This window comes from Octodon degus, unplaced genomic scaffold (genome assembly GCF_000260255.1).
Source record: "Octodon degus isolate 3935 unplaced genomic scaffold, OctDeg1.0 scaffold00140, whole genome shotgun sequence".
In the NCBI taxonomy this organism is placed as follows: domain Eukaryota; kingdom Metazoa; phylum Chordata; class Mammalia; order Rodentia; family Octodontidae; genus Octodon; species Octodon degus.
The window spans coordinates 4105533-4130406 of record NW_004524716.1 but is presented as its reverse complement, the minus strand read 5'-3'; the positions used below and the strand labels follow the sequence as shown (position 1 = coordinate 4130406).

General features: G+C 51.7%; 1 protein-coding gene across 1 annotated transcript in view; it reads right to left on the bottom strand.

Annotated features, from left to right (window-relative positions):
* The window catches only part of Syt6 (synaptotagmin 6), a 70589-nt gene that overhangs the window by 26991 nt on the left and 18724 nt on the right, over positions 1–24874 (bottom strand). The window lies entirely within an intron of this gene.

Below are 24874 nucleotides of genomic sequence, written 5' to 3'. Positions count from 1 at the left end.
TAGGACCTGCTACCAACCAATGAGATGCACATTTGCTATCACACACTTGCTGCCAAGCTTGGATCTGCTTCGTCCTTTTTCTTAACATGATCATCCTAAAAAGCCAACTAAGCAAGGAGGACACATTCTGCTGCCTCTCCTGCTTCCACAGTCATCCTGACCAGAGATCCCTGGAAATCTGACTGAACAGAGAACTTCCAGAAGGTTGTACCATCTTTCTGGAAAGATGGTATGCACATCCTTCTACTGTGTTAGATAGGTTCTTACCAGAGTGTTTCCTCTTCCCTATTTACTGAAGGGGGTGCAGTTGGTTTAGGACTGCAAGATATTGAGAGGTTTCCACTCTTAGGACTCCTAGAGTAAGGTTTGAGGAGGAGACAAGTCAGGATTGGGGGTGGCTCTGATTTCAGATGGGATCCTCTAGTCACTCATTCATTCATTCATTCATTCATTCATTCATTCATTCATGATACAATTATTGACCACCTGCTATGTGCTGGGTGTTGATTTGGGTGCTGAGGATATAAGGGAGAACAAAAGAGAAAAAAATTCCTCCCACCATGGAGCGTATGCATTACTAGGGCCAAGGACAGTAAAAAAGACAAAGAAGGGGGGTATAAAGGGACTATGTGGCTATGTTTGTTGAAATTTTAGCCAAGGATGCCTCCCTGAAAAGGTGACCTCTGAGAAGGAGAGAAGCTGAGAGTGGCACCAAGGTTTTTGTCCATTCTCTGCTGGAGACTTCTACAATCTCTGCGCTGCTTGGAGAATTAGCCAACATCCACCCTGTCCCCTCCAGAGGATGTGGTCCCAATGTTCACCTCCAGGTAGCGCTGACACCTGCCCTGCCATAGCTCTGTTTGTGGGGTGTGTGTGTGTGTGTGTGTGTGTGTGTGTGTGTGTTTTGTCCATCTACCTGGTCAACCCCAATCTAATCTCAGGAGGTATGCAGAAGGTGGCTACCCCCAGCTTCCCAGCAAGGGGTCTGGCTGGGGCAAGAGCCGGACACCCCATAGTCACAACCTCCTCCAGCATATACAACTCTAGGCTTCCACAGAGCCAGAGATGCGAGACAAGGCTTGTGGTGCTTGCACACAGCACATCTCTGCCTTGGAAGATCACAGCAGTTCTCTGAAGCAGGGATTGATACCATCATTCCCTGCATTTATTCATGTGGGAAAACCTTACCTGGCTAGCTGGACCAGCGCTTCTCATACTCACCTTGAGCAGAGCCCCTGCCAGCTCACCTAGGGAGTATCTCAAGGCAGCTCTGACTCTTCTGTACCTTAGAGCACACAGCATCCATCTGTTCATTGGGTGATCCATTCACACTTTCTGAGCACTTGCCAGAGGCACGGGCTTTGTGGGTAGTGTACAGTCCCCAGCCCCTACAGATAGTCTAGTAGGATGCAACCAGTTCAGGCAAGGGGTAGGAGCCCTGTCCTCCTCAGGGGCATCTCCTATCTTCCTAGTCCCCTCTTCAAGGGAGGAAGACACAACATCCACCCCATGCCATGGTACTATGGGAAGGTGACTTCCTTCTCCTGTGGCAGTGATCAGATGGGTTGGTACATCTAGCAGAATGGTCCATTTCTGACAGAGGCACTGATGTACAAGCAGCCCAGCTCTCTTTTTTCCCTCCCCTTTGTTTTTACCAAAGCTTGATCTGGTCCAAAGTGACAGAAGTTCTTTCAGACTCTCTCAGCACATGCAAGAGGAACCAGCACCTCCTGAACATATGCCAGGCCCTTGGCTGAGTTCTTTGTTAGGCCCTCAGTGAGTCCAATGCAGCCCTCCAGGGTAGGTGTCCTGCCTGTCCCCATTGCACACAAAAGACAGATGCTTCCTGAAATGAAGGAACTTGCCCAGGCTGCAGGAAGAGCGAGTGCTCCAGCCCCCAGTGGTCCTGCTACTCATCTGCCCTCGGTGGCCTCCTGGTTTGGCTTCTTAGCTTGCATCTGGAGTTCTCTTTCACTTTCTGACCTGACAACCAGCCGCTTTCTCTCTGCCAACCCTCTGCTCTGTGTGGCTGGCATATTTCAGGTCACATTTTCCCATGTGCCTCTCCCCTTCCTGTTGCGGGACAATCCTTCTGCTGCTGTAGGGCTCAAGGTTGTGTCCTCCCAAGGACCCTGGCTTGGAGTCCATCCCACTGTGAGCCTCTCCTCCGGGCCCCCACAGGGCTTCCTGCCCCTGAGCCACTCCCAGGAGTCCACACAGCGGTACCCTTCTGCAGCATGTAGCAGGGCCCTTGCCTTTCACCAACTTGTGCTTTAGAGTTGCCAAGCACTGGCTGCAGAAAGGGGTGGTTAAATTTTGGGCAGAAGGACCCTAGCAGAGATGGTTCTCCAGACTGGTGTGATGATCAAGTCAGAGCCTGGGAAGAATGCAGGAAGCTCCAACAGCTCCTCTGAGAGGACACAAATGAATGCTGTGGCTGCCAGAGCCCCCACCCCCACCCCCTGCTACCCTAATTCTGTCTCCTCCAGGGGAGTCTGAGTGGTTTGTTTACAGACTTTGGAGATTTGCCTAGGCCTGGAGGGATCCCTCAGGGGAAAGAGGATCTCTGAGGACTCTAGGAACTGCTCTCAGGATGGCTCCCTCCAGGGGATCTCGGCCAACAGGACCCCATCTTTCTGCAGGGCCCCCTCTGGCTGTCCTGTCTCAGGATTGTGCATGTGTGGAGGGGAGGTATTTGAGTGCTGGATCTGTAGTGCAGTGTGCAGTCCCCAGGCCCTGCGCCCAACAGCGACCTCCATCTTCCATCAATTTGCCCACACAGACAAGGGGACTGGGCTCAGGACAATGCTGTGACATGGGGCTGAGAAGAAAGAGGGCCAGGAGACCTGGAGCTCTTTCTGGGAGCTTCCATGTGGGTGAATGGGCCTCCTTGGGCCTTTGGGAAGCTGACTGCTCTTGGCTCAGGGGCTGGAGGGGAATATTTTGTCCCTGCACAGGCAGGCAGCAGAGGATTAGGTTATTGACAAAGCAAAATAACTTGGTTAATTTTGAGTAATAGAGAGGTGGAAGCTAAGCAAATAGAGGCAGTCGCATCTCCTGGTAGCCACCCTCCCTCTCTGGGAAGCTGAGACTCAGCTCAGTCCCATGGGGACAGTCCCTCTTGGTGTCTTGCCTTCCACCCAGGAGGGTTCAGCCTCCATTTCCACGCATCTTTCTAGCCTTTTATCCTCATTAGGAATGTTTGAGACCTTGGACGTTAATAAACTAGGGAGACAAGGTGCTGCAGAACAGCCTGCGCCTCACTGTCTTCCCTCTACCTGCTATTGGAGAGGCCGCCCTAGGGCCTCTGGCTCGTAATGAGCTCCCTGGTGCGGGAGAGGTCACAGCTGTTGGAAAGTAGCGGAAACCAGCTTGCCCCTCTTGACTTCCAACGTATGGGCTGATAAGGTAGATCTGAGCTCAACAGCAATGCACTCAAAGCCTCAGCCGGTGCTTGAAAGGGTGGGCCTACTGCCACAGCAGGGAGAGCCAGGACATTGTCTCCTGGAGGAGCCTGTCCATCTGTCGTTGCTGCTTCTCAGTCTCACGCTCCATGGCCACAGCGCTCAGGGTGCCGAGCAGTGAGGTTCTGAAGGGCCCCGTCCCTCCGTGGCAGCATAGCTCCGCTTCACAGCAGCCCACCCGCCACAGCTGGTTAGAGCACTTCTTTCTCCTGGGTGTGCCCACATACTCTGAGGCGTAGGAAAAATCTTAGCTGTGGGCTGCCCAGTCAAGGGACCTGGGCTTTAGTCCCTCTGCCACAAATTAGCTGTGAGACCTTGAGCTTTTATGTGTAAAATGAAGAGACTGCACTAGACGGTCTATCCTGTCAGCCTTGAGAACTAACTATTCAAACTGGAAGATTCAGCCATCAACAACCATCACCCAAGACGCCCAAGGATGCTCAAGCACTGTCCACTGTGTGGCTCAAGGAATCTAGCAACTTCATTTTGAAGTCCAAACACTCCATTCCTTCAGTCCGTGCCTCTAAATGTTCTGCTTTTCTCCAGTGCTCACCCTACACCCCCTTCTTCCTAAAAAGGCAACAAGTGGCTCAAAGCCTTTAGGTCCACCCAGGGAATGCAGGCAGAGAAAGCAAGAACAAGGCTTCCCCACCTCCTAGAGAACACTTCTAGTCTCTTAATCATTAAGTGGTTTGTCTGAATCTCTCATCATCAGCAGAGAAGCATCTGCTACACTTTCAGGAAAGTCACAGGAGACCTAAAAAGGCGCTTGGAAGCCCTGGGCAGGAAGTGCTGTTAAGTTACTCTGGGGCAGAAGAGTTTGCAAGAGAGATGGGGTGGAAGGCAACTTGGCTCCGATGGGTAAGGAAACATCCAATAAGCAATCGGCCTGTGTAGGCCTGAGGCTCAGCACTGGGGGTAGACAGGTGAGTCAGAGGTGGGGCCGGGCGCTCGGCGCCAGGCATCTCCCCTAGAATCTGCTGCCACACACCCACCTCTTCTTCAAGCACAGGCTGCAACTGGATCTTTTGCATTAATTGGGGGCTCATATGAGGATGCTTCTGCTCTTCACCAGACTGTAGACCCTTTGAGGGTGGGAGAGGGGTCTGGGTTTAATCAGTTTACCTCTCATGTCTAGCTTGGTGCTTTACGCATAGAAAGTACAAGGGTGAATATGGATCCGGGATCAGGCGTCTGGGCCCAAGTTCCAGTGTTGACTTTTATGTTTTGCAGTTTTGTTTTCTGAACCATTAAAATGAGAATAGTATAGGACCTACCTCTTTGGGTTCTCGCAAAAATTAAATAAGATGATTTCTGCCGTGTTGGGCACAGTGTCTAGCACAGAGGAACTGTTCAGTGTGTATTAGCTGCTGTTGTAATTATTATTATTATTATTTTTTTTTTTTTGCGGAACCAGGGATTGAACTCAGGCCCCTGCGCTTGCCAGGCAAGCGCTTATTCCACTGAGCCAGCTCCCCGGCCCCTTGCTGTTGTATTTCTTATTGCTAGCACAAATCTCCCAGTCTTGAGGGAGGCACGGGGGAGGCGTTTAAGTGCTACTGTTTGGTTTATCAGTGCAACTACAGGTATGGGCCAGCCAAGGGAGAGAGGAAACAATGAACTCTACCGGGGTTTTGGGCTTTCTAGGAGAGTTATTTGATAGGTTCTAGAAAGGAGGGTGAAAAGCATTCGCTAACAGGGGACCACCAAGCAGGGAAGAGAATCAGAGCTGCAAAAAGGCAAAGGGGGTGGAGTGTGGAGGGGGCAGCCCACGTGGCTAGAGGGCGTGGGGGATGGGATGGGACAGAGCAGTGAGTCGAGCCTGGGGCCGGTGTGTGCCTTGTGTGCCGCGCGAGGTGTTTGCCTTGATCCTGCAGGTGACAAGGTGGTCTTTGTGCCTGCTCTCCGTTGCCACTCAGTCCACCCAGTCACGCTCCACCCTGCCACCCACACCACCAACCACATTAGTGTGCCATGCATTCATTGTGCACCCGCTGGGTGTGAGCCCGGACAGCGAGAGAGAGATCAGATCCTGGTCTTCTAAGAGCTTCTATGGGAGGATAGGCAGACACAGATAAAGGACGCAGGAAGGCAACAAGAGAACCAGCGACGGGGGACAGAGGTGATGCAGCAAGGCCTGGGCGCGACAGGGTGAGAGGGGAGACGGGGTAGGGCCATCTTTGGATTTCGCTCAGTGAAGAGCAGAGCGCTGGGAGGAGCGGAAACAGGAGACAGACAGGCATAGCACCGCAAGGAGGGAAGAGCGGGCTTGAGAAGGGCGCTAGAGGCCCCACCCCCAGCAGGACTGGTTAGCTCCCCTCACTCTGCCTTCTAATAAGTGTCCTGGCCCCTGAGGCCCTCTGCCGCTCCCCTCCCCTCCTTCTCCCTTCTTCTCCTCCCCTCTCCCTTCTTCTTTTCTCCCCTCCCCCCTTAGCTCTGACCTGCACGCTTCTCCCTAGACCTCTGATGCCTCTTAACACCTTTCTGCCGGTCCCACCAGTCCATCCTCTTTGCTGTAACCAGGGACTTGTTCTTCCACTCAAAATTCTTCAGTGTCTCCCTGCTTCACATTTGCTTTGTGGTTGGACAACCTCTTCTTCCCATGAAACAATATCTGAAAGCTCAAATGAAAAGTGGCTCAGAGGCAGAGCACCCAGCACTCTGTCACCCTTGGCCCACCTCCCTGGAGTTTCTAAGAGTGGACTCAAAAACCACACTTACAGAGCCAATGGCATCAAGGTTCTACATGGGCCAGTCTTTGCTTGTCTTGCCAGCACCGCCACCACCCTCCTGCTCCAGATGCCCCGCCCCTCCCCATAACTGCAACACTTATGGGTGCTCACTGAGTGCCATCCTGCCCTAGGTGCTTATGCATGCTAAGCCACACAGCTTCACAAGGGAGGGGACGATAATATTAGTATTCTCACTTCTATGGGCACGCAGAGCATCTGTGCATCTAGCCCAAGGATGCCCTGCTCCTATGTGGCAGAGCTGAGATGTGAACCTAGGCTTGGGAGCCCACACTTTTGGCTACTGCACCAGCCAGCAGCTGTAAGCCCCTCTCCCCGAACTCCCCAAGATCTGTCCCACCTTTGCACCTTTTCTCTGTTCCTCCCACTGCCTCTGGATGTCCTGAACATTGCTGGCCTTTCCAGCCCACTGGTCCTGCTACCTCCTCTTGGGATCACCACCCCGACTCCCTCGTCTGATCTGGGAGCATGCGGCCATCGATCTAGGTTGTAAAGGCTAAGGGACAAGTGTTAAAAATGCTGTGATGCAAAAAGCAGGACATGGGAGAAACCAAATCAATGAGATCCTGCCTCCCATGGGATGAGTGGGCAGCAGGGAGCAGAGGCCAAGGCTCCGCACTGCAGGGCCTCGCTGCTGGATCAGCAGCCTGCTTGGAGAGGGAGCTGGGGGTCAGAGCCTTCCATGGGGTGCTGAGGGACCCCGCTGTGAGTGCCAAGCCCAGTGACATGGGTGTCTCTTTCAGTGCGAATTCCAGGGCCCTAGCAGGAATGCTGGGGGTGGCCGAGGTGGAGGTGTCTGTTGTGGCTGACACTTGTTCTGGGGCTTCCTGCTGGGTGCTGGGTAGGTTCTATTTGTTTTGAGTACCACACCTGCCTTTTCTCTCAACCGCTTTTCTCCCCTGAAGGCCTTGCAGCACTATGAATAAATGATCAACAAGAACCAAGGAGCCTTGAAGAGATTCAATATGCCCCAGCTTCAGCCTGGGGTGTGGATACTAAGATCTCAGGGCCACTGGTAGAGGATCTGTCCTGCTTATGGGGTAAAGAGGTGCGAAGGGGGGAGATCCTCCAGGCTGAGCTTGATCCTGAGGGACCTTTGGAGATACTCAAGCACATCCGCAGGAGGCAAATGCTTCTGTGCTGAGCATCTTCAGGGATGCAGATGGTTTTATTTAGAACACTTCCTCAGCCTCTCCTTCATGAACTTGCCCTTGAAAAGAGGTTCTGTATTTTACATGCACCATTACTTTTGGGTGAAAATCTGTGAGTCAGAATTGCATGGGGAGGTGCAGCTTTCTTCTAAGTGACTTTTAAGGAGGTAGGTGGTGAGGAAGAGGGGCTGCAAGGAAGTGGAAAAGAGCTGGGGGAGAGTGGAGTTAGGCCAAGTTCTAAGGAGGTAAAGATAATGCTGGGTCAAGCAAGCAAGAGTCTGTGAGCAGCTTGTTGGTGAGGGGCGGGCCCGAGGACCTCACCTCAGATGGGCTTCTGCTACTGGTTCTTCACTAATGACAGGCAGTCTGGTGGGAGGAGTAAACGGCACATTAATGACACTAATGATGAGAATCTGTCTTCATTTCTTGCTGAAAGTTGTCCTGCCGGGAGCTTGTCAGATAGCTGTCAGCTTCCTCCGGAAGACGGCAGGCATCCCAGCAGTGAGTGACTGCTCTTTTCCCCCTCTCTGGGCTGTGACAGCAGGGTCCCTCTGCAGGAGGGAGATGCCTTGGCCCCAGTGGGGTATTCCTTGGAGCAGCTGCAGGATGTTTCTGCAAATAGGTGCCCAAGGGTTGCTAAGCAGGTGGGGGTTGGTCTTAGCCAGAGGCACACACGTGGCACTGGCTCTGGCTTCCCTACCTCTTTGGGGACAGACACCTTGAAGATTGAAGTTTTATCCACCTCTTGTCCCCCACACTCTGAACCTCTTGGTCTTGCCAGACTTCTTTTGGGTCCTCAGCTCTCTGGCTGCTCTGACCCAGTCCCCTCTGCCACCCCCTCCTCAAGTCCCTGCCGGCACCCAGTGGAGTTTGTCGGGTCTCAGACTGGGTTTTCTTCTTGCTCTTCTCCATACTAAGGCTTCCCGATTTATTGGCCCTCCACAGAATTCTCTTCTAGGTTTCAGACTCATATAGCCACCATGTAACCGCCAGGTGGCTGTCTCCCAGAATCCAGAATCTTCTCAGAAGCTCAGTGGTGACCTGTTCAGCTTCCATTTACGCACTCCTTTTAATTTTTCCAGCTCAGGAAATTGCCCTCCCATCCACCAAGTTGCTCAAACCAGAGAGAAGACATCACTGGAGACCTCCACCTACCTCTTCCTTTGCGCTGGGTTCATCCCCAAGCCCTGCCAATTCCATCTCCACATTGTATCTCCAGACCCCACCTCTCTCCACCACCCAAGCCACAGGGAGCCCCAGCCCTGCCTTTCTGCCTGCTGGGGGCCACCTCCTGCTTTCTTCTCCTGCTTCTTCACCACAGCGGCCAGAAGGACTGCATTGTTCCTCTGCTGAAAACTCTCCAAAGACTTCCCTTTGCAGTAGGAAGAAAACCTCAAGCCCTTCCAAGGCCCTCCCTGCTTGACTGATGCTAACCTTTCAGCCTCACCTCAGGCCAAGCCTCTCCTTAGTATGCTTGGCCTCAAACTCTTTCAGCTCCTCAAATGCCCTCTAGGGCCTTTCTGCCTCCAGAACTTTTGCACATTCTGTTCTTCCATCTATCCTTCTTTCTCCAGCTCTGCACAAGCTGATGCCTTCAGGCCACTCCCCAACCCCAGACCTTATGCTCCCACAGGACAGGGACTGGGTCTGTGTTGTCAGGATGAGGGTGAGGCAAACGAGGTGCCCAGGCACAACAGAGCCCAAGGAGTTGCTCTTAGGTTCATGTGTGACCCCAAGAGTAAGTGCCCATTAAACCTCACACACTAAGTGCCTTGCCTGCCTTAGCCTCATCACCAACTCATGCCACTCACCACTGCCTTCCCAGACCTGAGTACAAGGCCTCCCATACAATGCAACATGTTGACCAATAAGCGCTGAGCTGGGCGCAACCCAGCTTTGGGGAGCTCGCCTGGTTAAGAAGGAGGTGCGGGGAACTGGTGCCAGAGCAGACACTTGCTTCATCTGTTTTTGGTCTCCCCAGGAGTGTTCAGTTAGAAAAACCAGCAGAGTGTATATACTCTTACAAGGATTTTGGGTGTCTTATTTTGGGGATCAAAGCCAAAGTCAGGAGGGAGGGGACTAACAGTTGTGGTATAGCCACTGGTTTGCAGAGCCCTTAGTATACTATTCATGTTACATATACAGCATTCCTTGGACGAACCCATAATTATTGCCGCATTGTAGTGAAATTTGTGGCCGTTAAACAACTTGCTAAAGTCAAGTTTGGATTTGGCCAAGGGATGTCAGCTCGGAAGGCCTGGGTTCCCCCACCATCCCACCCAGGCTCCTCTGGAATCGTCTGTGCTCTATCCTTCACACCCTACCTTTCCTCCTTGGTTATTAAGCTTTGAGCATGCCAAGGGCCTGCACAGGTGATACAGGTGAAATTCTCTGGGTTCTGGACCCAAGGGGCACTGAAGAAGAACTTCTAAGTCTTATATACTCTTCCCTTCTGCCTGCCCTGCCTGCCTCCTTTAAAATAAGTGAATACATGGTGTCACCCTATGTTACAGATTACTAGAACATCCATCTTCCGCTCACTTGAGCCTCCTGCTCACTTGACAGCCTTGGCCTGTCATTCCTCATAAAAACATGTGGTATGTCATCATCTCACTAAGTGCCAAGTTGCTGCAGTGGCCACTGGAGAGCTGGGAAGAGGAGGATGTTTCTAGCAATGAGCAGGAAACCCCTGGGTCTGAGCTCTTTTCTGATTATTCTTTTTTTTTTTTTTTTTTTTTTTGGTGGAACCAGGGATTGAACTCAGGCCCTTGCACTTGCCAGGGAAGCGCTTATTCCACTGAACCATCTCCCTGGCCCCCTAAGCTCTTTTCCTATGTAACAGCTCAGGATGTTGGATCTTTCTGCATAAATCTTTTACACCTGGGCTTCCTGAGGTGCAGCCATGAGGAGAGGAAACCCTTGTATGAGGCTGTTCTGAACTCATGAAGTGTTTCTCCCATCTCTTGCTGAGCTGGACTTTTTTGCTTCCTTAGTGAGAGGTTCCAGCCCAAGTACAAACAGCTAAATTATCACGGCCCTGATCCAACATGGCTGAATCCCCAAAACAACAGCTTGTCTTCCCAATGACCACTTCCTCCTCCTTCCCCACCCCAGTCCTGGATAGCTGTGCCATGCACATGAGGGAGCACCCAACCAGCTCCTTGTGTGTCACTGAAGCTGCCCCTCGAACTTTGCCTCTAGCAAAAGTCCGTACCGTCTCAGTCTTGTCTCAGATCAGGGGATCCCCTGTCTCCCTCAGATCCTCTCCATGTCCTCAGAGTTAATAAAGGTCCCCTTTTTCTTTTACTTCTGCTTCTCTGCCACACCAGAAACAACCTAACACTTAGGTCTTAAGGAGGCGTGAGGACATAGTCTGCAGTTCCTGCATGCTTCTTGGGAGAGCTGAGGGTGTCAAATTCCAGGATTCCCTTCCAGTGGCGTTTTTAAGGCCCTCAGTAAAGCAACTGAAATCACTTGTCACGAGGCAGCAAGAGGCCACTAGAGACTGGCCAACTTCTCCAGTCCCAGCTTCCAGCAAGGGCCACATTAAACAACTGTTACCTTTTCAAAAAACCCTCTACCCCGGTGCTCAGGACAGCACCTCTTTGATGTCTATTCCAGTGCCTCCCAGGCATTTTTCCCTCTCCTCCTAGTTCCCACTTAGGTTTCACCATATTGCGCATTGTGCCTTCCCTTCCTGCATCAGTTTGTACTCTGTCTTCTCCAGAGAAACTCAGTTCCTTCAACCTCCTAAATTTTTCAGGCATTGGTAGCCGTTGTCTAGACTTGCCATTGACCACCAACAGTGAACTCCTGGCTTGTGGCCTAGTGGACACCTGGGGTCTTGACCTTCTGTCCAACCCCAGGGAGGGATCATGACTCTGCTATAAGGGAGTTAGTGCAAATAGAACCAGTAGGGCAGGCATGGGCCTTGGGTTTAAATTCCCACCCTACTGCTTTCCAGTTGTGTGACTATTACAGTTTCTGAACTTCACTGGGCAGTATCATTATGCTTGAGGTGCCTCCGTAGTAGGCAAGAGTTCTAAGTCCCCACTATGGAGGCATCATAGGGACCCAAAGAAAGGGAAGAGCCCACTGCTGGTTGGATGAAGATCCATACCCAGCGAGCACACAATCCGCAGACCCCTCGTTCTCCTGTTTGCCTGCGCTGGACGTGCTGTCCCTCGGGCTGCCTGGCAGCTGAAGGGTCAGACATGCTCTGTGGATGCCTGAGTTAGACAGGCAGGAGAAAGGAGCAACTACCCTGCAGGTGTCCCTGAGCACACAGTAGGAATGGGGACATCTTCTGGCCTGTGCGTCAGAGCCCAGAGCTGGCTCCGGGAGCCCAGGGAAGCTGTGGTGATCTGTAGATGGCCTCTTCCTTTCCTCCCAGCTCTGAGCTTCTCCACCCATCAGATATCACGAAGCAGGATTAGGGAGGGCTCACGTGGGCCCTTGCAGGCTCCAAGTTCTAGCTCAGGTGTCCCAGAAACAGATGCACTTGGGGAAACCGCCAGGAGGCTGGGGCTCAAATCCAGCAGAATGAGCTCCTTGTGGGGAGGTTGCTGTGTGGGGTGAACCAGCAGAATGGTGTAGGGCAAGTCACTGTGGCTCCCTGAGCTGCGGTTTCCTTGATGTAAGATGACTATAAAGCATTGTACCATAGAATAGGGTCAACTTCAAAGACAGGTGGATGGGTGTGCTTGAAACTCCTTGTGTGGTACACAAGGCCTCCAGATAGCTCATCAATTTCAGGCCTTCTGTGCTGTGGCCAGCTGGGCAGCAATGTCTGGCGACTAATGGGTCGGCTCTGGCCACCTCTGAGCTGAATTCTGATGATGCATCTTTGAAGGAGAAGAAAGTGGTATGCGAGAGAGGGACAGGGGAGTGGGAAGTGTGGCTCCCGGACCCCAAAGAGGCCTGAGGAAATACACAGCTCCTAGCTGGGAGGTTGCTCTGAGCCAAACCCGAGGCTTCCCTTCCCCCCTGCTCACCCAGGAGGATGGTGATGAAACACCAAATTAGCTCCATTATTGTAACTTCTCTAAAAATTATAGGCTGCGTGTTCTTCCAGAGCCAGCTAATGTCTCCCACTGGTAAGCAGGTGACACTAATGGTTATTTCCTTGCTGCCAGGCATTGAATGCAGAGGCAGAGTGGAGAGAGGGTGAGGCTTAGGCTAGGAGGCAGGCCTGGGGGTGGGGAAGAGAGGAGAGGAGAGGAGAGGAGAGGAGAGGAGAGGAGAGGAGAGGAGAGGAGAGGAGAGGAGAGGAGAGGAACCCAAGGGGAGCACACGAGGCTCCACCTGCCCTGGCGGCAGAGCAATAGCCAGCATGGTGCCTGAACTCCTGGGGATTTGGACAATAGGCGCTGCCTCTGGGCACTGAGGGAACCTGGAGAAGCTGCTGGCACAGAGTAAGTGCTCAGGGCCACAAGGCAGTTGGACCTGCAGGCCACACCCCAGGCCCCCATGCTGGCTGTCAGGGTCCTCCCTGTGGGTTGTCCTGCTCAGCTTTCCCTGCGCTCGACACCGCACCCCTGTCTCTCCTCTCTCATCTCTTCCTGCCTCCCCCTCCTCTCATTCCAGACGCAGCCATTTCGTTTCAACATCAGCTGGGGCAGATCTTCCTCGAAGAAGTAGGGCCCCAAACAAGGGTAGAAATAGCCCATGCCCAACAGAGCCAGGCCCCTTCCTGCTAGGCCCAACAACGGGGACTCACAGAGCCCCTGACCTGAGGCGGCTCCTACATAGACTGTGCCCACTGCCATCCACAGCACCCTGTGGTTCTGCCAAGCACCCAGTCCTAAACCATGCTGGAATCTCCATCTCATGCTGCGTACCAGACACTGGGCCAGAGTTCAGGGGGGCCAGGGGAAAGAAACAGGCCTGGCATCCAAGGACTGCCACCTCAAACACGACAAGGATGACAGTAAGGAAAAACTCTAAAGATGCCCCGGCCCTTGCTGTGTGTGGGCACTGGGGTGAGAGCCTTGTATTGATTTTTCTCCTCTAATCCTCAGGGCAGCTTTACAGAGTGGGGGTTATTCTTGCCCATATTTTCCAGAAAAGGAAAGAAGTGCAGAGTTACTAAGTTAATCAGCTTACTTCCCTGAAGAGAAGAGAGATGGCCTCCAGTCGGGCAGCCCAGGCCCAGCCCTCCCGCTCCTGTAATCAGCAGGAGACCGGCCTGGCTTTCTGAAAGGTCACTGTCTCTGAGGATGATTTTCATCACACACATCGCCCAGTGTTTCGGTTTCCCCAGTGCTTCTGGAACCCTGACTAGCAACACTGTTAACTTGCTTTTAAAAATCTTTTCAAAATAATCTCATTTATTTTTTCACAACGAATTGATGAGCTAGGTTGTATGGTTATCCCAACTTTACTGTTGAAGAGACCAAGACCTAGCGCTGTTCACACAGTTCCAGGATTCAAAGAGCGCAGTGCCATAATATTCTCTGTCATGCTTTTTCACTGTGTGGTCCTCCGGAGAAAATTCTCTCTTGTCCTAGCATCAGGAATAGCTTTGCTTTGTTTCTGGTTTGTTTTTAGCTAGTGGACACTGAGTTCTGGGACTATAATTCCTGAGAGCTCGTAGAATGCTTCAGCAGGCTTGCAAGGCTCCCCTGTGCAGTTAGGGTGGAGTATCAACTTGATTGACTTTGGGACAGGCCTCGTGGATTGGTGGAGCACACTTGTGGGTGTGTCTTGGCTCTGGAGGCGTGGCCTTGGCCATCCGGGTCTGCTCCCTTCACCTTCAGCTCAGGTGTCATCTGATCTGTTTGCCTGCTATCCGGCACTTGGCAGCTTTGTTCCACCATGATGTGTTTGCCTTGGGACCAGCAGGGAATGGACTGAAAGGGTGTGCAAATCCAACTCCTCCTCTCTGAAGTTGTAGGTATTGTGTCCCCGCAATGAGAGAGCTAACTAATAAATTAGCCTTCCACAGTGCTTAGACAGCAGGGCAGATATGCAGTTGGACGGCTTATCACTTCACATGCTTTTGTGTGTTCTCTTGCTACTTTTGCATGCTGTTGTAAACTTTAAAATGAAATCTTGTTATATGTCTTAGGAGCTAACCAAAAGGTGATGACAAAATAAATGACACAGCCTCAAATAACTCACCTAGTCTTTCTTACCTTAATTTTGTGTATCTGGAAAATTAGGATAATTGCTTCTACAAAAGCTTACTGAGGATTAAATGAGATGTGTATAGAGGCCCTTCAGCTCAACAGCACTTTGTAAAGATAGGGTGGACTTACTGATGTTGTTGTTGTTAATAATGAGATCAGGGTCCTAGGTACCTGCACCTGCGACCCTGAGGTGGGCAGGAGGGGCTGGCTGTTGGGACACAATTCTGTGTCACTGGGAAGACACACAGGGCTGTGTGGTGTGAAGGACCTGCTGATGCTGCCTTGGTGGGGACAGAGTCAGACCTCTCTCCCCAGTAGGAGTCAACTAGCCAAGAGTGACAGGCGATGACTCTAGGGCCATGGTGGCCAGCAGGGGAAGGTTAGTAGTTCCCTGGTGGCTGTCTGGCTGTCCAGAGAGTCTACTAGGATGTTGTACCTGCATTAACAGGGAAGAGGAGACCAATGGCACCTCCTACATCATGGAGACCCCAAGGAATCGCTGATGACAGTTGAGCACTGTGGCTTATGGTGAGAAGGCTGGCTTGGGCCTACCAGATCTGAGAGACCACTGTGCTGGCTGAGCCTGCACGCCTAGGTCATCTCCCTCCTCTTCTCCTTTCCACATCCTCCCCTTCTTTCTAGCATCTTCCAGAATCACTTAATGGATCAGTCCCTTCTCACGGTCTAGAATTCACTCTTGCCCTGATAGCACTTGGCATCTGTAGGACCTTCCGAGCTACAGAAGGAGTCTGGACTTTGTCAGAAAGCTAATGGTGCTCTCCAGAGAATGGATTTATAGCAAAGTGTTTCTCTCTCTCTCTCTCTCTCTCTCTCTCTCTCTCTCTCTCTCTCTCTGTCTCTGTCTCTGTCTCTCCTTTCTTTATTTTCCAAAATACTTAAAACAAGGGCCGGGGAGATGGCTCAGTGCAATAAGCACTTCCCTGGCAGGCTCAAGGGCCTGAGTTCAATCCCCGGTTCCGCCAAGAAACAAACCAACAGAACAAACAAACCAACAAAACCAAAATACCTAAAAAAAAGAATGAAACCATTTGCCTTGAGACAAAGAAGGGTAAAACAGAGTTATATAAAATTTAAAGAAACTGATCTCAGTTTTGGTTATCCACTGTATCACTTTTTTTAAATAATTTAATTTAGTTTAATTGTGAGACAAGGTCTCACTATGCAGTTTAGGATGACCTTAAGCTCATTTTGTATCCCAGGCTGGTCTCTAACTTGCAATGATTCTCTTGCCTTAGCCTCTTGAAAGCTGGGATTACAGGTGTGCGCCACCATGCCCAGCTCATTCTATTCCTTCAAAACAAGTGATTCTAGGGAATTTAGTTTTCCTCCTTTATAAAATGGAAACACATTTCTTAATTATTGAGAAAGTTCAATGAGGTAATACACTTGGAAAGTTCTTCCTCAACATAGTCAGTGTTATTGTTGTTAGACTTGGGAGTAGTAAGTCATGGAAAAACCGTAGGAAGGTCCTTTGTCTCACTGAAATTTTATTAGGGTCTTCTTAATCACAATCCTGTGATAGATGACATCTTCCACATTTGACTCATGACGAAACAGACAGGTGATGTGATTTGTCTGGGCTGGGACAGGCCTGAAGCCCTGGTCTCCCAGCTCCAAATCCTGCTTACCCGTGAGTTTTTGAGGCCTGGTATTGATCTTCTCTCAGATCCAACCCTTGAAGACCTCAGGAATCCTGACTAACGGCCCAGCTGACCGTGTAGTCTTGAACAGTTCTACGCCTTCTTGGTGCCTCCGCTTCCCCACGGGTACAATGCAGAGATCATCTTCACCCTCCTTTTCCAGCCCACGACGCACACGGCCTGGAGTGGACGCAGTCTCAGGCTTATAACCACCCTCACGGCTATTTTTAGGCCCATGCTCTTTATGACACAAGGTCTCCTCAGAATTCTCTCCCAAATGCAGTTGCTTATGAGAACCCCTAACCATGGCCCTTCCTGGGATGGCTGGAGTCCTGTGACGGGAGGAGGAGTGAAGAAAATCAGGCCAAGTGGAAGCAAGGCCTTGCTGCTTGTCCAGTGTGCGACCCATCCAGGGTGTGTTGTATGTGTGTATATGCACGTGTATGTTATGCATATGTGATGCATACATGTTATGTGCATACACGGGGCTACCTGGGCCCTGGCACTAGCTGGGCAGACTTGAGGCGGGGAGCAGGGACTGTGTTGAGATTCTCCTTCCCTACACATGTAAGAGGAAATGGAGTTCAGTCAGAATTTCTAGTAAATATTATCCAAATAGAGTTAGGAAATAGTATTCCTCCTTGGGAAACACTACCTAGAGAGAGCTGGGTGACTGTCCCCCTTGGATGGGCAACCCCCACCCTGGGCTCTTTTTCTCTTGGAACTTACTCAAAGGTTGAAACAAGGAGAAAGTTTGGTCCTCCTGATTTCCTCATAAAAGCCACTTTAGAGGTCTGACTTTCACCTTCACCATGCCCACATGAGACCTGCCCTCCCAGGACACCCTGTCACCTCTAGAGCCCTCCACGCCCAAACCTCCCCTCTCCAGGATCTCTAGGCAAGGAAAGGAGCTGTTCTGTCCCTTCCTGCCTGTGCTCCCATTTCTAGCTGCCTTCAGCTCTTGGTTTGACTATGGATGCTGGGCAGGCTCCTTGCAGTGAGTGTCACTCGGGCAGGGTCCCTGGGGAGTGACTCAGTTGGAGACAGTTTCTGACAATGCGGAGGAGGCATTTTCAAAGAGGTGCCTGACTCACAAGGCCAGCCCTGTCCCCAACTTCTCAAGAACGGAAAGGCACTCATACTATCGTGACACACCACAGGACTGTTCTCCTTCTGAAGTTGGATTGCCCCTCGCTCACAGTCCAGTGTGTCACTAAGATGACTCAACCGAAGACCTGGAGAGAGCAGACAAGCCCTGGGAGGAGCCTAGGCCAGTGCAGACAACTCTCCATCCTCCCCGCAGAGGTGGCCTCCCTTATGCAAACAATATGTGGGGGGTGAGGGGGGGAGCAGAGAGGGCTCCAGAAGGCTTGCCAGGTGGCAGCGCCCTGCTAGTCCCATGGAGCTTATGTTTTTCCCCATTAGGTTTTCTTTCTGGTACTGGCTGGTCCTGTACTCACTTAAATGTTCCAATCCTAGTGTAGACCCCAGCCCTCTTCCCCACTGTCTCTGAAATAGTTTGGCAATAGTTTGTAAAAGGGCTCCAAATACTGAGGGTGAACAGAAGGAAATAAGCTCAGGCAGCGCAGATGGCAAAGCCATGAAGAGTCCAGCCACGGGTCACTGCTCGGAAGGTGGAAAACCTTCACAGGTCCCTCCCGCCCTCTTCCTTGGCAGCTCTTTGCCTGACCTAGAGAAGTGGCATTCTCCCTTTTGTCCACATTTGTCTGTGGTCTCCTAAGAGCCTGGTCCTTCCTGGTAGAGACCCTCTCCAATCCTCTCACCTGCCCCTCAGTTTGGTGCAAAGACTGGTTCATTCCTAGCCTGGCAGCACAGGGAGGGCTGAGATGGAAAGTGGCTCTTGCCTTCTTTTCTCGGGTGACGATCTACACTGTCCCCTCAAGGGGGGTGCCTCTCTGAGTGTGCAGGGAAATGGCCTTCCAAGCCCTGAAGAACACCAATGGCCACAGCAAATTCTTAGATTTCAAGATAAAACAAAAATCTTCCAAACCACAGCTGTTTTCTACCAGGGGAGGAACATGGTAAAGGCAATGCCAACAATCTCAGGGTCCCTGTCGCTTCTGGAGAGACTGAGTACTTTGTTTCCTGAGTACCTTGTGTTTAGATAGGCAAAGGTGGGGCCTGAACAGCCCGCGCCTGGCATTGAGTAATTAACTTATGCTGGGCCATTTAGAGAGGGGCTCTCGGTGTTTGCTTGGCCTTGAGGTGGAGGGAGGGGTATTTGGAGGGGAGCTCAGGGTACAGGGAACAGGTACTCCAGGAGGAGCCTGGCACCAGACCAGGGCTGGCTCCCGTGTCACTGAACCGGGGTGGTGTCACAACAGACCTTCACAACACCACCTTTGGTCAGGTGCTGCTGCTTCCTCTGTGCTCTGGGGTATGTGAGCTGGGGCTGTGTCCCCTGAGCGAGCCAGCAAAGGAGGAGCCTTCAGAGACTGAGAAGAAAGACACCTCAGGAGAGCAGCAACTAGGCACACGGAGCCCTGTGAGTACCTGTGCGCCCCCTCTTAGGCAGAGACAGGGGCCGCAGGAATGCTCTTCCTAACCCACTTCGCGGAGGCAGGAGCCAGCTGCCTGTGGTTCGTCTCCTGCGCCTCTCAAAATCCTGTGATACGACCTTGAGCAGGTGACTCGAGGCTCTTCATGTGGAACCAGGAATAACACTGTAACCCACACTACCGGGCAATAGTAATGATTACTTGTAAGCTAAGGATTCACTGCCTGGCATACAGAAGGCCGGGAGCCCCGTAAATGTCCCACTTAACCCGCAATCACAATGCTGCACACGCGTGGTCATCTGCTCCCTCACCTCCTCATGGCACCTCCACTCCCTCCACCGCAAATGCACTCAGACACCTGCATGTGGACAGCACAAAACAGCTCCTGGGGAATCAAGCCCCAAAGCCAAGGATGCTGGTGGGCTCCAAGCTGTGCTAAGTTCAGAATATCAGCAGGGTTGGACTCTAAAACGGACAGATCTAGAGTCCTCTGTGGCAGTCACCAGTCCTTCTTAAATCACTGAGGCAGAGGACAATGCCAGTCAGTGCCAGTCAGAGGAGGTTGAAGGCTGAACCTCCTGCCCAGTCCTCTTGCGCAAGGGCTGTCTCCTACCCTAACTGCCTCAGCTCTCAGCCAAGCAGACTCCATGGAAATCTCTCCATTGTAGGTTTTGAGGTAGTACTAGAGAGACCCTCAAGGTCTAGGAGACTTAGTCCGGAACAGAAGTTATTACATATTCATGGAGAATGTTAGGTATCAATTCCAATGCAAGAGGAAATGTGGCTACAGGGAGTGACTGATGAGAATGAATGAGAGCCAGATGGGCCTGGGGTTGGCAGGGGAATTGGGGGAGAAGGAGGGTGGCTGGTACAGAAAACACATTTTGCTAAATTGTTGTTGACACCAAAGCACCATAAAATATGCTAATGACTGGACAAGGCCGACCTAGACTCTACATCTGGCCTGTTGCCTTCTTCCAAGGTCCAAATATCTCTACAGAATGGGGAGATTTGGGGTGCAGGGTTGGTTGGCTCAGCACTGAGGCACTCTGATGGAAGGCTGCCTCTCCACCTGGATTTTCCTGCAGATGTTGCTTGTTCGCTGCCTACCTTGTCTTAGCAGACCTTGCTTGTGTGAGGTGGAGGGAGTGTGTCTTGGCTTTGTGCCCTTTGACCTTTCACCTTGGCTATTACTTTGGCCTCTTTGTTTCAGGACAAAGGTGCACAGATAGAATGGAGGCAGTGAGTGGATGGAGGCCAGGGCAGGAAAGGCAAGAGGAGTTAAATTAAAAAAATCACAAAACAATTTATCTAAAAACCCAGAGATAAGGCAGGCAGGAGGAAGAGCACAGAGACATGGGTCCAGGGTCCAGATTTGCATCTTTTCCCTGAGCCACTGGAAAGTTGCACAATATCTCTAGTCTTAACTTGCCCATCTATAGTAGGTGCAGTTTGGACCTGGTGATGGTGGAGGCCCGTTCCAGCTCTGATCTTCCTCAGATCCATAAGAACATGAAATCATAACACTGTGGTCCGCAAGAAAATGAGAAGCCCCATGGGAATGGCCATGGTGCTCCCCAGTCAGATGCCATTCCCATCATGGTGACACCATATGACTTCATATCTGTGCACTGCGGTGACCTAGGGAACTCAGTGCAGTCCCTTCCTCGTGAATAAATCCTGGAATTCGAACGTCTGTGACACTGTCCAGAGGGAATGTTTGGCTGTTGCTTCCCTTGGGACCAAATAGCCTCTCTCCAGGAGAAAATGTCACTGTGTATTATCAGGTGATGGAGGCAGAAGCCAGTACATATGTTATTTGCAGCAAGCCGGGGGAGCGCAAAGTGTGCCGGTGTTGGAAGGATGGATTTTCATTGAGGCAAGAGCTTATAGCAGGAGTTTGCTGCCTAATGATTTCCCATTCATTCCCTTGGAGGGGAGAGATTTATTATTTATTCTGCCCAGAGGCCCAGCACACTAATAAGGGGCACACGGGGCCAGGGGAGTGCAGAATGGGCCTGGCTGGGCACCTACACACGAGTACGCCGTGGGGGTTGCAGGGGGCGACCAAGGTGCAGGGTGGTTGCCGCTGGGCCCCACAGCCAGCAAGCTCCACTGCAGAGGGCCTTCCTGGATGCTATGGCTTTGGCAAGGGGAGGGTGGCTCTGTCGCCGCTCTTCTGAGCCCCCACACTTGTGCAGTCACTTCCTCTGAAGCTACAGGGAAAGACCTATTGCAAAAGCCCCAGTTTAGATTCTTAAATAAGAACACCAAAGGCCAGTAGAATGGTTACTGAGCAACTCTGCTTAAGGCCAGGTCAGAGCCCTGTCTGGACCAATTAATTTTGTTTTCCAGCACCACATGGGAAACCCTTAACCCTATGTACCAAGAAGGCCTACTGGTCCCAGCTAGCCCGAGTGAGAGGCGTGGGAGGGTAGGTGCATGTGGTGACCTCCGCAGGAGAAAGGGCTCACAGACACCAAGCCCTCACCTGCTTTGAAGGGCCCACTGCCGGCTTCCCCGGGAGCTGCGGTGCTGATGAAGGTTGCTGGTCTCTTATTTCTTTTTCTGGATCTTTGGTGGGGTTTTGTTTGTTTTGTTTCTTAAATTTTATGTATTTGGGCCAGTGAGATAGCTCAGGGGTCTAAAAAGCCTGCTTAGGCAAGTGCTAAGGGAACACAGTTCAATCCCTGGTACCACATGCCACGCCAGCCCCACTCCCAGGGTGGGCTGAGCTGGCCACAAAAAAAGAAAAACAAATTTTATGTATTTGATACAGAGTCTCACTACACAGCTTGGACTCATAGCGATCCTTCTGTTTCAGCCTCCTTAGTGCTGGGATTACAGGAGTGCCACCATGCCCGATCTTGGTGGGCGGCTCAGCATGCCCAGGGCGGGGCCAGCATGGCATGTGGTACTTGGGATCGAATCCAGGTCCTTGTGCTTGCCTAGATAGGTCCTTAGACCACTGAACTATCTCTGAGGACCCTCTTTGGTGAGTTTTAAGCAACACCTTTCTTTTCTTTTCTGCAGTACTAGGTATTGAGCACAGGGCCTTCCTTGTATGCGCTAGGTGAGACTGCTACCTCTGGCCTATACCCCAATCTGCCTGCTTGTTCTCTCCCCCCCCCCTCTCTCTGTCTGTCTCTGTCTCTCTGTCTCTCTGTCTCTCTCTCTCTGTCTCTGTCTCTCTCTCTCTCTCTCTCTCTCTCTCTCTCTCTCTCTCTCTCTGAGATACGGTCTTGCTAAGTTTCCCAGGCTGGGGTTACAGGTGTGCATCACAGCCTGGCCTCAGGAATCCTTTTCTAGAGGAACGTTGGGGAGTTCTCAGAATAGTCTAGGTCTTGCTGGCTTTAAAACCTGGGGCTGAACATGGTGGGCCTCATTCCTGGGACCTGAGCTCTGTGTTGTCACAAGTGGAAGAAACACATAGGGGAGGGGGAAGGAGGCAGGGGATATGGAGAACTGAACAATCTGGAGGACAATGAGGATAATGAGGCCAGGCCTGAGGAAGTAGGGGGCTACATGAACATACGGCAAAGGCATTCAGGTGGCCAGCGGCTCCCTCTGTATCGCAAGCAAACAAGGGAGACTTGCAGCCCCTTGGTGACCTGGTGGCTTCTGACTCAGAGGGCTGAAGGCAAGGCAGTTTGGGGGCCACAGCCAGCCAGGGCTCACTCTGGCTGCTTAAAGAGAAGTGCTGGACAGGGTTGGATGTCATCATGTATTATTCAGGGTGTTCCTGCTGGGGCGGGTGCAGGGCTCAGCCTCGACCTGCCTCTGGGAGCGGGCTTCACAGCACTGGGCAGGAGGCCAGGCCCAGGCAGCTTTGCTCCCTTCGTACCTCCTGGGGCTTCTGTGACGCTGATTTGCCCTGCAGGTCTCTTTTGCAAAGCTCTCCCTCTCTGCTTCAGTCCTGGCTCAAGCCTGCATGCAAGAGGGCAGATGGGGAATTTGAGGCAGAATTCTAGGTACACTGAGGCCTTGCTGCAAACTTGTGATGGAATGGGTGGATGCAGTCTGAGTGACCCCGAGTGGACTGGGGCTGCTAGCTGCACTCCCCCCGTACCCCTCTCACCAGCTTTCCCCCAAGGCACGGCCCATACACGGCCCACCCTCCAAGTACACTGCAAGACCAGCTCTCCTAGTCCTCTGTCCCACCGCACCCCAACCTCTGGGTCCCACTTCCCTGCTGTACTTTCTCCATGCCGTTTGCTACTCCCAGACACCCCAGTGCTCTTGCTCATTCATCCTTCCTCATGGGGTTGTAAGCTGCATGTGAAGGGGGACTTCACTGTCATAACCACAGCGCCCAGACAGTGTGTGGTACCCGGCCCACCCTGACAGACAACTGCGGAACGAGCGGTTCTCTGACCCTTCCTCTTTTGCTTCCTGGGCTCTTTTCCTCTTGAACCTCATCCTACTTGGTGCTCTTTACCAGCTGCCCCCTCTCCCTCCTTCCTCCTGGCCGTGGTTGTTCCTACCAGCTCAGTTCTTGTTCCTGCAGTCCCCTCTGCCATCAGCATCCTCCCTCCCCTGGCACACTCATCCCCCAGCTTCCCCAGCTCTGTCTGTCCTTTTACCTTTTAATGTGATTTAAATCATTGTATTTGTTTGATCACACTTTTGTTTGCTCAGAAACTTCTTTTCAAGTGCAAGCTCTTTGAAAGCAAGGGCTGTGTTTATCCCTTCAATACCCACTTGTTCTAGGGCTCAAGGATGTTCTAGGGCTTGAAGATGCATAGAAAATGTGCTGAGAGGATGCAGATCCATTCTACTTTCCTTTCTCCTCCTAAGCATCAGAGACCTGGGAGGCCGAGGGCCCAAGGTGGGCGGCTGGAAAGTGCAGCATCACCTGCTGGCCTGGGAAGCCTTAGGAGGCTTCATCCCAGGGTGATTTAATGAGTCACAGTGGATCAATTAGCCAGTGCTCGGGCCTGCTTGAAAACCCTTTGTGGCTACTCCCGGGAGTCTCTCTCGACTTCAGTATGTGGGTATAAGAAGAGGATGCAACTGGTATTCTCCTGGTATGGAAGCCAATTTCATTCCAGGAGGCTCGGGGCTGCTGACATGCTGGCCAGTGAGGGCCTTGGGCCCCCCAACAGAGCCGCTCCCCTGACCCCCCGCCAGGCTGAGAGGCCCAGAGGCCAGAGTGGAGCTAATGATTATATCCCCAGCCTGGTGCCTGGCACACAGCACAGTAAGGACGCTGTAAGAAGTTGTTACACAGTGAAAAGGAAGCCAATCTTATGCAAAAGAGATTCTCCTAGATCCTTTTACCAATCCAAAGAAAATAGAGAATTATACTCCCCTAACTTGAATTTCCAATTTTCCACTCTCTGGCCTTGACTACCACCAAAGCCTGCCCCAAATATGTCCTCTTTTAGAAACTTTTCTAGGCAAATGTCCTCCTCTGATTTTGTTTCTTGCTTTCCTCTCTCTGAACATTTCTGCACATGGCAGGTATGGTTACGTGTGTAAGTGCGTCATACGTGCTCATGTTGCTCTGTCCCCAGTGCCCACGTCATCCAGGCTGGGAGAAGATGGAGCTGAGGCCACGGCGCATATTCTCCAGTTCTCGGCAGCAGGCACTTAGAGGTAGGTGCTGTCTGTGCCTCACTTCCATAAATTTCAATAAATGAAATGCTGTCAATAAGTGATATGCTAAATGGAAAAGGCAGGCATCTAAAACCCAAGGAGTACAGAAAGAATACTGGGGAAAAGGTAAAAGAATCCAACCATCAGTACACAAGCTGTCCCCCAAAATGACCAGATTTTGGGACAGATGAGAGAATCTAACCAGCCTATGAATCAAAAGCAAAACAGTCTTCGGAGTACCCCGTTGAGCTATACAATTTTGGGGTCTGTCTGCTGACCTCAGGTGCAGCGTGAGTACACGGCTCTCAGGCTATGCAACGATCATGGGCTCGACTAAAGACCTGGGTTCAAAGTTCTCTGGGTGACACTAAGTCACTTAAGCTTGTGCCTTCAGTTCTGTATTTACATGTAGGACAATCATAAGGTCTGTGGTGAGGATTAGATGAGATAAGGAGCATGCTCTTGGCACCTAGTAGGAGTGTCGCGTGTAGAAACCCAAACAGCCCCAGGCAGTGGGGGCTCTGACAAAAGGCAGGTGGAAGGAGCTGAGCACCAGCGTAGACCTGCATGCATAGGAAAAGGAAGAGGAAAGCTTGCTGGT